This window comes from Ambystoma mexicanum, chromosome 1p, assembly GCF_040938575.1.
Source record: "Ambystoma mexicanum isolate Mex_15411 chromosome 1p, UKY_AmexF1_1, whole genome shotgun sequence".
NCBI lineage: Eukaryota > Metazoa > Chordata > Amphibia > Caudata > Ambystomatidae > Ambystoma > Ambystoma mexicanum.
The window spans coordinates 421,222,231-421,235,383 of record NC_090921.1 but is presented as its reverse complement, the minus strand read 5'-3'; the positions used below and the strand labels follow the sequence as shown (position 1 = coordinate 421,235,383).

Here is a 13,153-nt window from a genome sequence, read left to right as displayed (position 1 = left end):
CACAACTTCTGACACCAGAATAAACATAAAGGGTTTTATGAAGCAAAAGTAGAACATAAGAATATTGCAAGGAAATTGTTTCAGGGTGGCTGTAAAACAAAGGTCCTGGGGAAATGTAGTCCTTGAAAGCAGAATTATATAACAAGGGGGGCAAATAAAAAATATGTACCAAACAGGATGTCTCCTGCTTAGTGATTTCTGGAGCATAGTCCTTATTGTTTCTTCTGGGAACCACAAGGTCTGTTCCTCTCTCTATGGAATTTAGGGCTTCCCCCTTTTGTCCCAAAAGTTCTCCCGTTATTGGGCCTCTCCTTCTCTCTGTTACTTAGTCACCTCTTCTGGGACAAAAGAGCTCTCCCCATCTGCTAAGCAGGCCTCCTCTCGTGGGGATGAAAGTATCTCTCTCTCTCACTCTCTCTCTTTCTCTTCACTATAGCACATCCCTTTTCTGGGCGCACAGGCTCTCCTCCTCGCTTCGCTGGAGCACACCCCTTTTCTGGGATTCAAGGGGCTCTTCTCTTTCTCACTGAAGCACACACCTCTTCTTCGGTTAAAGGGGCTTCTCTCCCCCTCACTAGAGTGCTCCCCTTTTCTGGGGTTAATGGGACTCTTTCCCACTCCTCTCACTATAGCACACCCCTCTTCTCACTCAAGACTTCCTTTCCCTCATTCTCTGTCTTCTCTGTGCGGCGGCGAGTGAGCAACATCGACCTCAGCGAGCTTGCCATTTTCCACGCTGGCAGCTTGACTTTGCCCTCCGTGACCCAGCTGGGTAAGACCACCTCGGAACTTTGAAATGCATTCATCTCACGGCGCGAACGCACACTGAGATGCGCGTTTTCATCATCTTCATGCAACGGCTACAGTCATTACTTCAGGACGCGTTACTATGGCAACACTTCGTTTTTCATCTAATGGATTCTAATCGTTTCATTGTGTCTTGGTTCCCCCTGCCCCTCCAAGATGGCCGCTCCCACTGCAGCCCCTCTCCTCTCCTTGTGGACTGCCAGCTCCCCTCCCAGTGGATGGCTATGCCTTATTAGCCAATCACCATAACTTGGAGGCATGTTGCCGGGCCGTTTCCACTAAGGCCCACAACGAGTCCCTGTCTACCCCTGTCGACCACAGTACACCACCACACGGGTCCCCCGTGATGGTGTGTGTGCCCCCCTGCCCTGTGTTGATGTGTGTGCCCCCCGTGATGGTGTGTGTGTGCCCCCTGCCCCTGTGATGGTGTGTGTGCACCCCCTGGCCCCGTGTTGGTGTGTGTGCCGCCCTGTGATGGTGTGTGCGCACCTCCTGCCCCCCTTGATGGTGTGTGTGCCCCCCTACATCCCATCTTGGTGTGTGTGCCCCCCTGCCCCCTGTGATAGTGTGCGTGCCACCCTGCCCCTGTGGTGGTGTGTGTGCACTCCCCTTTCCCCCCGTGATGTTGTGTGTGACCCCCTTTAGCCCCCATCATGGTGTGTGTGCCCCCCTGCCCCTTATGATGGTGTGTGTGCCCCCCCTGCCCCTGTGATGGTGTGTGACCCCCTGCTTCCTGTGATGGATTTCTCTTCCTCCTGCCCTCTTCTCCTCATCACCACTCCCCCTCCTCCTGTTAAGGTCTGGTACTACCTCAATTGCCATCAGGCATGGTAATTGTAGCCGCCTGTCTTTCTCATCCTCCTGCCCTCTCCTCCACACCGCTCCCCTCCTCCTGTTAAAGTCTGGTACTACCTCAGTTGCCATCAGGCATGGTAATTGTAGCCGCCTGTCTTTCTCATCCTCCTGCCCTCTCCTCCTCCACACCCCTCCCCTCCTCCTGTTAAAGTCTGGTACTACCTCAGTTGCCAACAGGCATGGTAATTGTAGCTGCCTGTTTTTCTCATCCTCCTGCCCTCTCTTCCTCCTCCACACCCCTCCCCTCCTCTTGTTATATTCTGGCACTACCTCAATAGCCGTCAGGCATAGTAATTGTAGCCACCTGTCTTTCCCATCCACTCTCTTCTTCCCCTCCCTACTACTGTTCAATAGCACTTACTCTATCATCTGTCCCATGGCATTGTGATAGCAGTGTGTTTGTCTGCCCCCCTCCCCTCCTTGTTTCTCCTCCCACTACCCCCTCCAGCGCTACTCTGAATCATCATCAGACCTAATATGTTAGTTGCTTGTGTTGTTCTTCTCCTTCTCCCTTCGTTCCATTTCCTCCCCTCGTCCCCCTCCTCTTGTTTTCCAGAACTATGTCAATTGTCATCAGGCATAGTAATGTAACTGCTTGTTTTTGTCTCATTTCCAACCCCCCCCCGCCTCGCTTTTGTTTCTTTCACTTGCACTATCTGAAATGTCTCCAGACTGATTAAGATAGTTATTTTTCACATTCTGATTTGTCTCAAGGACCTGTAAGACTGTAACTGTAATTCCTCCAATGTTCCTACCCTCTTTAAATCTCTTTGAAACACATTGGGCCTCATCACAATGTAGGCGGCCGAGGAATTAACGGTGCCAGTAAGGGAACGGCACCATTAATTCCGGGCCGCCAGATTACGAGGTCTGCAGCGGGTCCTGCTCTGGACGCCTGGCCAGACCAGACGTGCAGAGCGGGGCCTGCTAGTAGACCAGGATGCTAACAACAGGCCCGTCATTAACGGGCCCGTTGTTAGCATCCTCCCCATTCCCATTGAGCCCTATATGGGCTCAAGCGGGAATGGGGATGTGCCGGGTCCGGGTCCCACGAAAGGGAATTACTGGGCCCTCCAAGGTCGGAATGGCTCGGTAAGTCCCCTTTTGCGGGACCCGGTACCCGGTTTGGGGGTAGCCATGCCGTTAATAACAGCATGGCTACCTCTAAACTTGTAATGAGGTCCATTGTGTATAGGCGCTATAGAAATAAACAATCAATCAAAGTGCTTCCCCTTCTCTGGTGTTTTCCAGCATTCTCAACAAAATCTTCTCCTCAAAGACACTGCTTGTGGATCATAGCCTTAGTTTTAAAGCTCTCATCTGTCACCCCATTGGCTGAGGCACACTTTCAAATTGATTGGTTAATTGGCTCTCTATTCCAAGCCAGTCTTTAAAAGGTTTGCCACCATTCTGAATTTCTTTCAGTTCACTTCCCATGCAGGAGCTGGTGTTTATCTGCTGCTCTGCTCCTGTCTGTCCCCCTGCACAGAAGTTAATTTTGTGGGTTTCTGGTGTTTAAAAGGCCATCACAATAGACAGAAAAACCACTAGCAAGTTCCCACCTGTGCAAAATCATGTTTCCATTGGAAAGGAGGAAAGAAGTATTTATGTCCGTAAATGCTGCAGCTGTAGGGGGAGGAGGAAAACCATTCTCATTCACAAGCACTGCTTCTGAGGAGGCGGGGACATTTTGGATAAGTAACATTTTTCGCTTCGAGGAGCCACACCTTTTCACTAAAGGGTCCTCTGGACATGCTAGTGATTCCCCATAGCATATATTTTGCTGAATCCCTGAAAGACATTCCAGAATCCGAACAAGGTTTTTGATTTTTAAACCTGATGCATTTTGGAAAGTGCAGTCTCAAATCAAACACCCAGTTTCTTTGGTTCTTGCCAGTTTCTAAATAGTTGCTTTCTCAGGGGGCTCTGGGCTAGTCCTGTCAATCCTATTCTGAGGCAGACTGGGGGCTGGGCGTGATGTTTGGACGCTGTGACTTTGTCACAACATGAGAACAGTAATGGCTCCATTAGAGCATTTAGTCCCATAGCAGACCAAACATGCCTCTACCAGACTGTGAATGCTCACATCACACTGAAATCCCCAAAGTCATTCATTGCATAGCCTCATAAAACCATGAATGCTGTCAGGAGGCCATAAATACTCACATGTTCATGAGACCAACAATGGGGCAACCACAACAAGAATTCCTGAATCAGGAAATACATTCCAAAATAAGGTCACAAATGCCCTAATGGGATAAGGAATACCTCCATCAGGTCAGGAATGCCCCCACCATGCCAAGAATGGAACTCAGACTGAATGCCCCATTAACACATACATTGCCCAATCGGGCAATGAGTACTCATTGCCCAATGAATGGCTACATCAGAAAACATAAATGCTCCATATCAGTCAAGGACTAACTTCATCTGACAATAAAAGCTCTTATTTAACCATGTATGTCCCCACTAGAACAGGAACACCTACATCACAACTTGACTACCATCATAAGATACACATTTCCCATCTGACTACGAAAGCCTGAAGTGGTGTGAGATCAAACTTCGAGTCAATATAATCTGTCAGTTTCTATGCCTTGGGTGTGGTCCTGGAGTTGCACAATGGATTTATGTGATTTCACCAAATCCATTTCTCCTAATGGTGAAATCTTCGAATGTATTTTACTTCGAATTATTTTTTTATCATGCAGGGGAGACCCCCGCCTCTCCTTCCCTTTACCTTATACTATACCCTTACCCCATCCCATCTATGTTTTAAAATATAAAGACTTACCCAATTAAATTCGAAGAAAAACAACTTTGAAGATTTCTCATTCGGGGATATGGGCCTCATTATACGAGTGCCGGACTGGAAACAATGGTGCTGGTAAATTTACCGTCACCATTGTTTCCAGACCGGCACGCTACAACTCTGCAGAAAGGGGCTGTTCGGCCCCGCAGGTCATACCTGCTGGGCGCAATTGCACCCGCCCGCAGAGTTTTCACGGAAGCACCGGCACCCTTATTAACTGTGGCAGTGCTTCCGTGGTCCCCACTCCCATAGGGAATGGGTATTTACAATTTACCGGCACCTGACTTTCCAGGCGCCGGATTGTAATCCCCTGGTGTTACTGGGAAGTCATGTGCCAGTAAATCATTACAGGTCCAGCGGCAACCCGCAGGTATCATCGGCGAGGTTACCGCCAGACCCATCCATCAGGCATTCTCAAAGCAGCAGCTAGCACACAAACATGCAAGATCCCACACACCTCCTTCCCTAACAGAACAACAGAAACCAACTTAACACTCAAATTGAGCGAATTTTGGCAATACGAAAATCTGGTATAGCCTACAAATTATAACAAATATGCCATACAAAATATTACATTGAAGAAGAGCAGCGGGGGCTGCGTGGGTGTCCCCTGGACCCTTCTTCACTGTAATGTGAGCGGGGGTTGCAGGGGTGCTCCTGCAACCCTGACTCAATAAAGTATATTTTTAAAAAAGCAGACCATGCAGCGCCAGTTCCCATATCGTCGTAGAGGGATGTTGGAGACGGCGGGTCACAAGGAGCTGTGCCGCCCACAGGTAAGTAAGGGGATGGGGTCAAGGGCATGGTCTCATACAAGGAGCAGGTTGAGAGTGGTAAGGCCACAGGAAAGCCCATGCATGGCTGAGAATTTGCATACCCCATGAGGGGGTGAAAGAAGTGACAGTCGGGCTGAGACATACCCTAGCCCATGCTGGGGTAAGAATCTGCATAGCCCACAAGGGGAGTGAAAGAACTGACACACACAGTCTGGCTGAGAAAAGCCCCTATCCCACGCCAGGCTGAGAATCTGCATACCCCACGAGGGGGTGACAGAATTGACAAACAGAGTGGGTCTGCGAAAGACCCTCGCCCGGGCCTGGCTGAGAATTTGCATACCCCACGAAGAGGTGAGAAACCAAAGCAACAAAGCAGGACTAAGAAAGCCTATAGCCTACGCCGGGCTGAGAAACTGAAGACCCCCCCACAGGGGTTGGGGGATGAGTCAATGAAGCAGCATAGCTCACTCCGGGCTGGGAATACCAGAACCCCACGAGGATGTGAAGAAGCTGGCAACAAAAGCAGGGCTGAGCAGGTCCATATCCCACTTAGGGCTGAGTGTCCAATTATCCCAGCAGAGGGTGAGAGAATCGAATTACAAAGAGAGGTTGAAGAGCTGAGGAGCCCAGACCAGGCCAAGACCCCAAATATTCCCCAAAGGGAAAAGAAGTCCCAGAACTCAAGCACGGGTGTAAAAGGAAAGTACCCCAAAACCTCCAAGTCTCAAGCACTTAAAATGGGCTGAAAGACATTTTCACTCTTGTGAATACCAACCAAACCGAATCAGAAGAAGCTGTGGTTTCCAACGAGGAAAAGACATGCTAGGAGGCGAGGAAGTGCCGGGACTCTTTGAACTGCCTGGCTAGGCCTTTTTGTTTGGTTAAGAGAACAACTGAGAGCCATTTATTTTGGGCCAAAAAGACATTCAGTACTCTTTGGGGCGGGGTCCCCGGAAACCAGCCACCATTAATCCATCTAAGGGGGAAGTAACCATATCATAAGCTAAAGTTTGCTACCCTTTTCTTTTATGGTGGTAAGACAGATGTTAGGGTTTGGACCAAGGACAGTTTTTCTTTGTAAGACATCCTGACGAGCGCCCGTTTATTATTTGTTAGACTAGAGAGTTCATCATAGACGCCTTATTTTAGTAATAGTTTAAGTATCCCGTTGCAAGCATGTCCTCGTGTCTGTCCCCAATGTCTGACTTTCCACACTAAGTAGGACAAATCCAAAACTCTGTGCCGCAAAGCATGTGCAAGGTGACATGCCAATGATCTATACAAAACACATTAATAAGGAATGCATCGGACCATGAAGGCCTAATAAACACCAGAAATATCCTTATTAGACCCACATTCCTCCACAACAACTCGAATGGGTTAGATTTGGCATTAGGGTATCCATTACAAGTCGATTTTAATGTAGCCTTCCTCAGTCCAACAGTTCCTTGTACTCTAAGCAGGAATATCAGCTTTATTAAAGGCACCTTCTCTTGATCAGTAGCATCCGAACACCTGCCACATCATACTGTACTAAAGATCCTTATGCTGCTAAACTCACTGATTTGGTCATTACTATGGAAATCCAACTGTCTGTGAAAGCCGGTATCCTCCTGGGCCCCTTCCAAAATAGGGGTGCCTCCTTTTGGACTTTCTGAATGAGACGCAGGGTATTGCATTGTATCTGCGTGCTCACTAGTCTTGATGCCAGGAAGGGTTTGGCAATGTGACTTCTCGTATCCTATCACACCACCTCCATCAGATTGGCGTCAGGACCCTGCTACTTAAACAAAGTTTTACAGGGATCTATTAAACCTAAAAACCAGCTCAGTTAGTGGGGGCATGGTTGCTCTTAGACTCTGTGTTTACCTGTTTACTGTTAGCTAGTGGTTGCCCAGCAACAGCATCAAATGGAATGCATGCCAAATGGAGGTGATTCATCTCTGTATCTGGGATGCGCTCCTGACATCCAGCCCGAGTTTTGGAACAGTGTCCATGCCAAGCAAGGGTGTGGGAGAATCTACGGTCCTGGAGGGAGGATGCACTTGTTACTTCTGTGTCAAGCACTAGTTTCTTGCTATCTGGTGCCTAAATAAAAGATGAAGATTTAAGGTAGGAAATATATTTTTACTTTCCTAGCATTGCCTGAGTGCCGCTGCTATTTTTGGACTGCCAGCCAGTCCGTGCTTCTCAACAATATGTATATATATATATATATATATATATATATATATAGTTTATTACAAACCTTTAAAATATGCTTTCAATATAAGTTTGAAACGGCAAGGGTTTAAAAATTAAGAATTCAAAAATGCTGGAAGACGTTTGAAAAAGTTCTAAAATAATAGCAACTTAACACAATGGAAAGAAAGGGCCGGGTGGTCACGGCGTGTAACGTGGCGAGCACCCTGTTGAATTAATACCACAAAAATGTTGGAAAAGCTGGGATGAGCACGTGGCTACCGCAGAAGGGAGGTATCAGGGGACAGAAGTTATTGCCCCCATTTTAATGCTTGTAAGAGAATAAATGACTTGCGAGTGGGGATATGTGAAAGGGGATAAAAGGGAGAGCGGGACTAGAGGATGTGGGTGGGCAGCAGAGGGAAATATAATATAAACATTACAGTAACAAACTAACAACAACCAAAATCGTATTTAAAATTGACCTTTAATGTTAAGAATGCAAAAAGCAGTATTTTAAAATCTTTTTTTTCTAGATTATATTTTCAGACTTTTCTGAATTCAAACAAAAGACACATTACCGATTTCTACTTGAGGTCTTTCGATTTTTACCACCATTTCATGATCTGAGCCTGATCAGCGCATCCTGAAATAGACCATGCGGTCAGCTTTTTCTGCCTGTGCCAAATCCCAAATTCTGCGCTTCGGCCGCTCATTGCCACGTTGTGTCATGAAGGCCACATCTCTCCTGTATTGTCTGCTCGTCATTGGCTCTCGCTGTCAAAAGGGGTTACATTTAAAAGCCAATGGGCCTCATTACAAGGTACCTCCAAACCAGCAAGAAAGTCATATATGGCTCAATGGGAATGGGGAGGTCTGTAGCACTGGCACCGTTCATTACCGTGCCGGTGCTACAAGCTTGCTGTGCTCGCTGATGCCTTTCATTCCGCCAGGTCAGACATGGTAGAATGAAAGGCACGCACGAGCACAACTCGGAGTTTGCCAATCCGGATACAGCGCTAGTGGTAATCTTACCAGTACCGTTGTATCTGGACCGGCAAACTCGCAATGAGGCCCAATGTAGGTTGCATAGAGTTTTTCATGCAGTAGGCCCTGATTCTCTCATCTAAAGGTTTCTTCAACACGATCCATATGATCGACCTGAAACAGAGGTCGATCATATGGATCTCGTTGGGAGTCTCTGCCCTCTAGAAGCCTCTGCCTTTAGTAGAACGGCTCCCATTTCGCAGGTACCTTAAGACTTGGATGAACTGGGCACCATTGCATTGGGTAATAGTAACAGCTACCATTACAGCGCTTAGAAGCAGGAAGCCTGAAGCACTATATAGAAACCTGCTATTAATATATATGTAGCACCACACTCAAGTTAGGAAGACCCACAATGCAACTCCAGTGGGGAAGGTCGGGGAACAGCTACAGAAATGTGCTTAACAAAAAATGTCATCACATGATATGTGAAATATGATATAAAAATAGGGCCCCATCCAACCACAACTTGCCTCCATTCAAACTTGCCTCTGTCCATCGGAGCTTTTCCGCTCCGCCCTTACCCCTGATGTGATGTGATGATAATATGGTTCCATGTAATAATGTAGCCACAAAAATCTCGCCAGGCAAAAATATCGCCGAAAAATGGCCGTTTTTTGTGGCGACATTATTGCATGGAACATGCGGGGGACACCCCCGCAACCCTCACATTTTTATTTTTTTGTTTGCCCATGTCCCCATATATATGGTCACCCATATAATATCACCACAACCTTTTCCCGACGATATTATTTACGGCGACCATATATATGGGGATAATATTACCAGATACTGATAATATGCAGAAGATGCTACTACCCAGAGGGTGACTGAGCGTGCACATGACTGTACACAGAAGGAGCAGCAAGAGGGAAGAATGAGAAAAGAACCTAGACCTCCTTAAATACAAGAGGTTCAAGAGTTTTCATCTTCTTCCTAAACTGAAAGCGGTCCGAAGTTCCGCGGACGTGTTCAGGGAACTATTCCAAAGTGTAGATGGTAAACGAGAGGTGTATGAGGAACAGTAGCCCGACACATTTCTAGGGTCTCGTGGTGTCCTCAGAAACACACTCATGTGCTTAGCTAAACGTGTGCTTACCTGTACTGTCAACACATATCTTTAAACGGTTCCACGTGTTAAAATCGCAGCAAAGATTGCTGTTTAAACAAATAATTGTGCCAAAATTGTGCCCGTTTTGCCGCAGCAATGGATGCGGGGGACACGCCCGCAATCCCCAGCTCCCCTTAAATGGCATAACGGTATACACCTTTACCGGGTCAAACCATGGCATTTTTGCTGGGATTTTTTGTACAGACGACTTTTTTTGCCTCCATTTTATTACTGCATGCCCTTTAAACTTGGCTGCCCTGTTTATGTTACACTACAAACGATCTGCACCAACCCCTACTCCCTGCATGTGCTCTGCACAGCTGCCTGGCTTCATTGCGGGTTCTGAACAGCCTTCGGTGCTGCACCTGGGCTGTGTCCGGCCGGCGTCCTGTAAACATTGTGGATCTGTTTATGGGAAAGGTGGCACGTGCAGCTGGCCTTTCTGCCTTCGGTACACTTTGCAAAATGATCCATCGCCCATGTTTGAGTTAAAACACAGGCAGCGCATTAATATGAGAATGGTGCTGCGAAACACCGGCAGCAGTTCCTAAACACTGTTTCCCACTGTTTGGAAACTGCACTGTGCAAAGGGTTGTCCAGGAGTTCAATTGGAACCCTTTCTTCTCTGGATGCCACTTTGGAACAGAGTAAGCCACAGCAGCTGGATACTGTGTGGTGTCCACTGTTCAGACTCTTTTGACTGGGGTGGCCCAAGTGGGGAACTGACTTATGCAGGGGTGGCATGAAGTACGAATGCACACACACATAATGATCATGGTTTAGGATAATGGGGTGCCATCTGGGGTGGCCAAACAGATTCCAGGGGTAGCGCGTGCCACCCCAGGCCACTCCCTGGACACACCACTTGCTGGATGTGACAGGAAGGGCCCCTAAACAGTCTTTATGAGGCGTGCTTTATGACAAGTGTCGCCACCTGTGACATTTGGGACAACCCCAGGAACCCCTCAACACCTACATTTACACATGGAACACAACCCATGAAGCAACAGACACGCATTCTTTGTATACTTTCTTTATAAGGGTAGTAAGGGTAAGGTAGAATAAATGTAAAGCCGGACCAACGTACAGGCCTGCGTGTAAGCCCTGCGAGCCAACCGTCCCACCCTAAATCCTACAGTGCAATGCTCCACGTTCCTCATTGGGGCTGAAGTGGGAAACTGCCAGTACAGACCACAATGCAGGAATGTTAACTACAACTCGCAGCGACAGGCACAGCTGGAAAAAATGTAAAATGGCCCAAAAACATGCATACTATAAAAACACTCTATGATTCACGCCGCTTGCGCGGGATCCAGGACAGAAACTTTGTCATGCGTGCGTCTCCTCCCTGCCATCCCAGGGTCTTCAGTCAATCTTCTTCAGAGCGAAAGCCCAAGCGTGCTGTCCCACCATTTCTATTGCCATGGGTCTCATTACACGGAAGGCGGTAAGGGTTAACGGTCACCGGTAATGCTACCGGTGACCGTTAACCCTTACCGCTTTACTACGAGGTCCCTTTGCGGGACCCGACCTTAACGGCTGGTGTAGACCAGCCGTTAAAGTTAGGACCCGCAAAGGGACCATGGTGCTAATTACGGTACCGTACTTACTGCATTCCCCATTCCCATTATGCCCTATGGGGCAAAAATGGGAATGGGGAAGGGCCATGGCGGCATGGGGAATTACCGCCCGCCAACCTCGGAATGGGGTGGTAATTCCCTATTCCGCCATGGCGGAATCGGTAAATTACCGGCATGAGCCATGGTGCTAAGAGCACCATGGTTTAGCACCTACCGTGTAATGAGGCCCCATCTCTATTAGTTCAACCTGGTGGTCAGGGTGGCAGCCCCCCTACCATGTTCTAATTAAGTAAGAATTTAGCAGACACATGAGGTAGGGGTGCTTTAATGGGGCTGGACTGGCTGACGCATTCCTTTAGGCTTGTGGCTGTACCTAGTTTTTAGGGAACATCAGGTGGGGACATCAAAATAATAGGCAGGTGGGACGCTGACAAATACAAAATGTATATCCTTCCATAGAACAGGCAGCTCTTCCAGTGCCCAATATTGCATGATGCGCATGAGACAAGCAGAAGTCTCATGGGAGGACGAATTGTAAATATGTTGGCATGGATCCTAGAAACACGTGTATACAGGTGCGTTATACATGACTTATCAAATCAGGACCTTCCTCTTTGCTTCTGCCTTCGCTCCCCGTCTCCCCTGCTGATCTGTTCTCTCTGGGAACCGTGCACCTGGCCACCCTCTGTCCTCCGGGCACGGGTACCTGCTCACCCTGCTCACCCTGCCACCCTCCCGCACTGCCTACAGGCCACCCCTTGCTCTGGGGTCTGTATCTGTACCCATACAGTCCCCCCATTTTTCTTCCTGCACTTATCAGACCTACCCTGTCTGCTGCCTTAATCCCAGCACTTGCCACTTGCTGGCTGCACTACCACTGTTTGTTGCCTTTATTATTTATTTATTATTATTTATCTGTTTCTCCTTTACGCTTCACTTTCCACTTCTCCCCCTGTCATGCACTTTTCCCCTCCCCCTCTCCCATGCACTTGCGCGTTCTCAATGTTCTCAATCAATGTTCTCAATTGCGGAACTTCGGACCGCTTTCAGTTTAGGAAGAAGATGAAAACTCTTGAACCTCTTGTATTTAAGGAGGGCCTAGTAAGATCGTTGTTTTGTTCTCCCCTGTTCCCCTCCCTTGCCTTGTCGCGCTCTGAAACATTTGTGTACGAGCGCGATAGAAATAAAATATCAATATCATCACAGCTGTGTAGACATTTTCGGAGTTGTAGATCTAAGTATGAGAGTCGACAGGGAGACTTGTGTCTTTCTTAATTTCATCTAGAATGCCAAGGTGACTTATTGCCCATGACGTTGACTCCCATTACCCTTCATCTGTAACTTGCAGCCTGGTGTGCTTTCTATACACGCTAGCGGGTCTCCCGTGCTTATGCACGAATCAGAGTTGAGGATTGTAGTCAATGCCGGACTTATCGATTGCAGTGGAAGACACTTTTTGGTTTTGGCGCTTTGGTGGCATAAGCCACATACTCGATAAAACATTGGTACTGTAAATGTAAAAAAAATAGTAGAAAGGGGAGTTTGGGAGCAGTGTTTGTTGTTGTCATGGCAACTTGCAGATTGTGGCTATGAAATGGACAAAGCACCATTTGGGCCTTGACCCTCTGGAGCACGTCTGCCATCCTGCTGCTGTTGCCGGGGAGCTTTGCACCCTCATAAGCAGTAGCAAAATGACCGCACTTAACTATATGCCGCTTATTATTTTAATTTGTATGCACCAATGCTTTTGGGCACTGAAACTCCTGTTGGACTATGTTTAGTGTGCTGCGGGGTGATCTATTTTCTAGCCAATTGCCATCACCGGCGTGCGCATGGTGATCTGGTCACGTCTACGCCGATGCCGCTGCCTACTCCCGAACCGGAGACCGACAAGGAGGGCAGCAGTGGTGGAGGAGGGGCCGGGAATCCCGAACCCCCTGAGCCTGAGGACGCCTTCCACTTCACTTTGGGTCAGCTGTCTCTG

The 13,153-nt window shown here is 48.0% G+C and overlaps 1 protein-coding gene across 2 annotated transcripts in view; it reads right to left on the bottom strand.

The window, feature by feature from the left end:
* Positions 1 to 13,153, bottom strand: part of ARHGEF18 (Rho/Rac guanine nucleotide exchange factor 18) — a 1,645,252-nt gene that overhangs the window by 1,525,670 nt on the left and 106,429 nt on the right. The gene's annotated exons all lie outside the window — the stretch shown is intronic.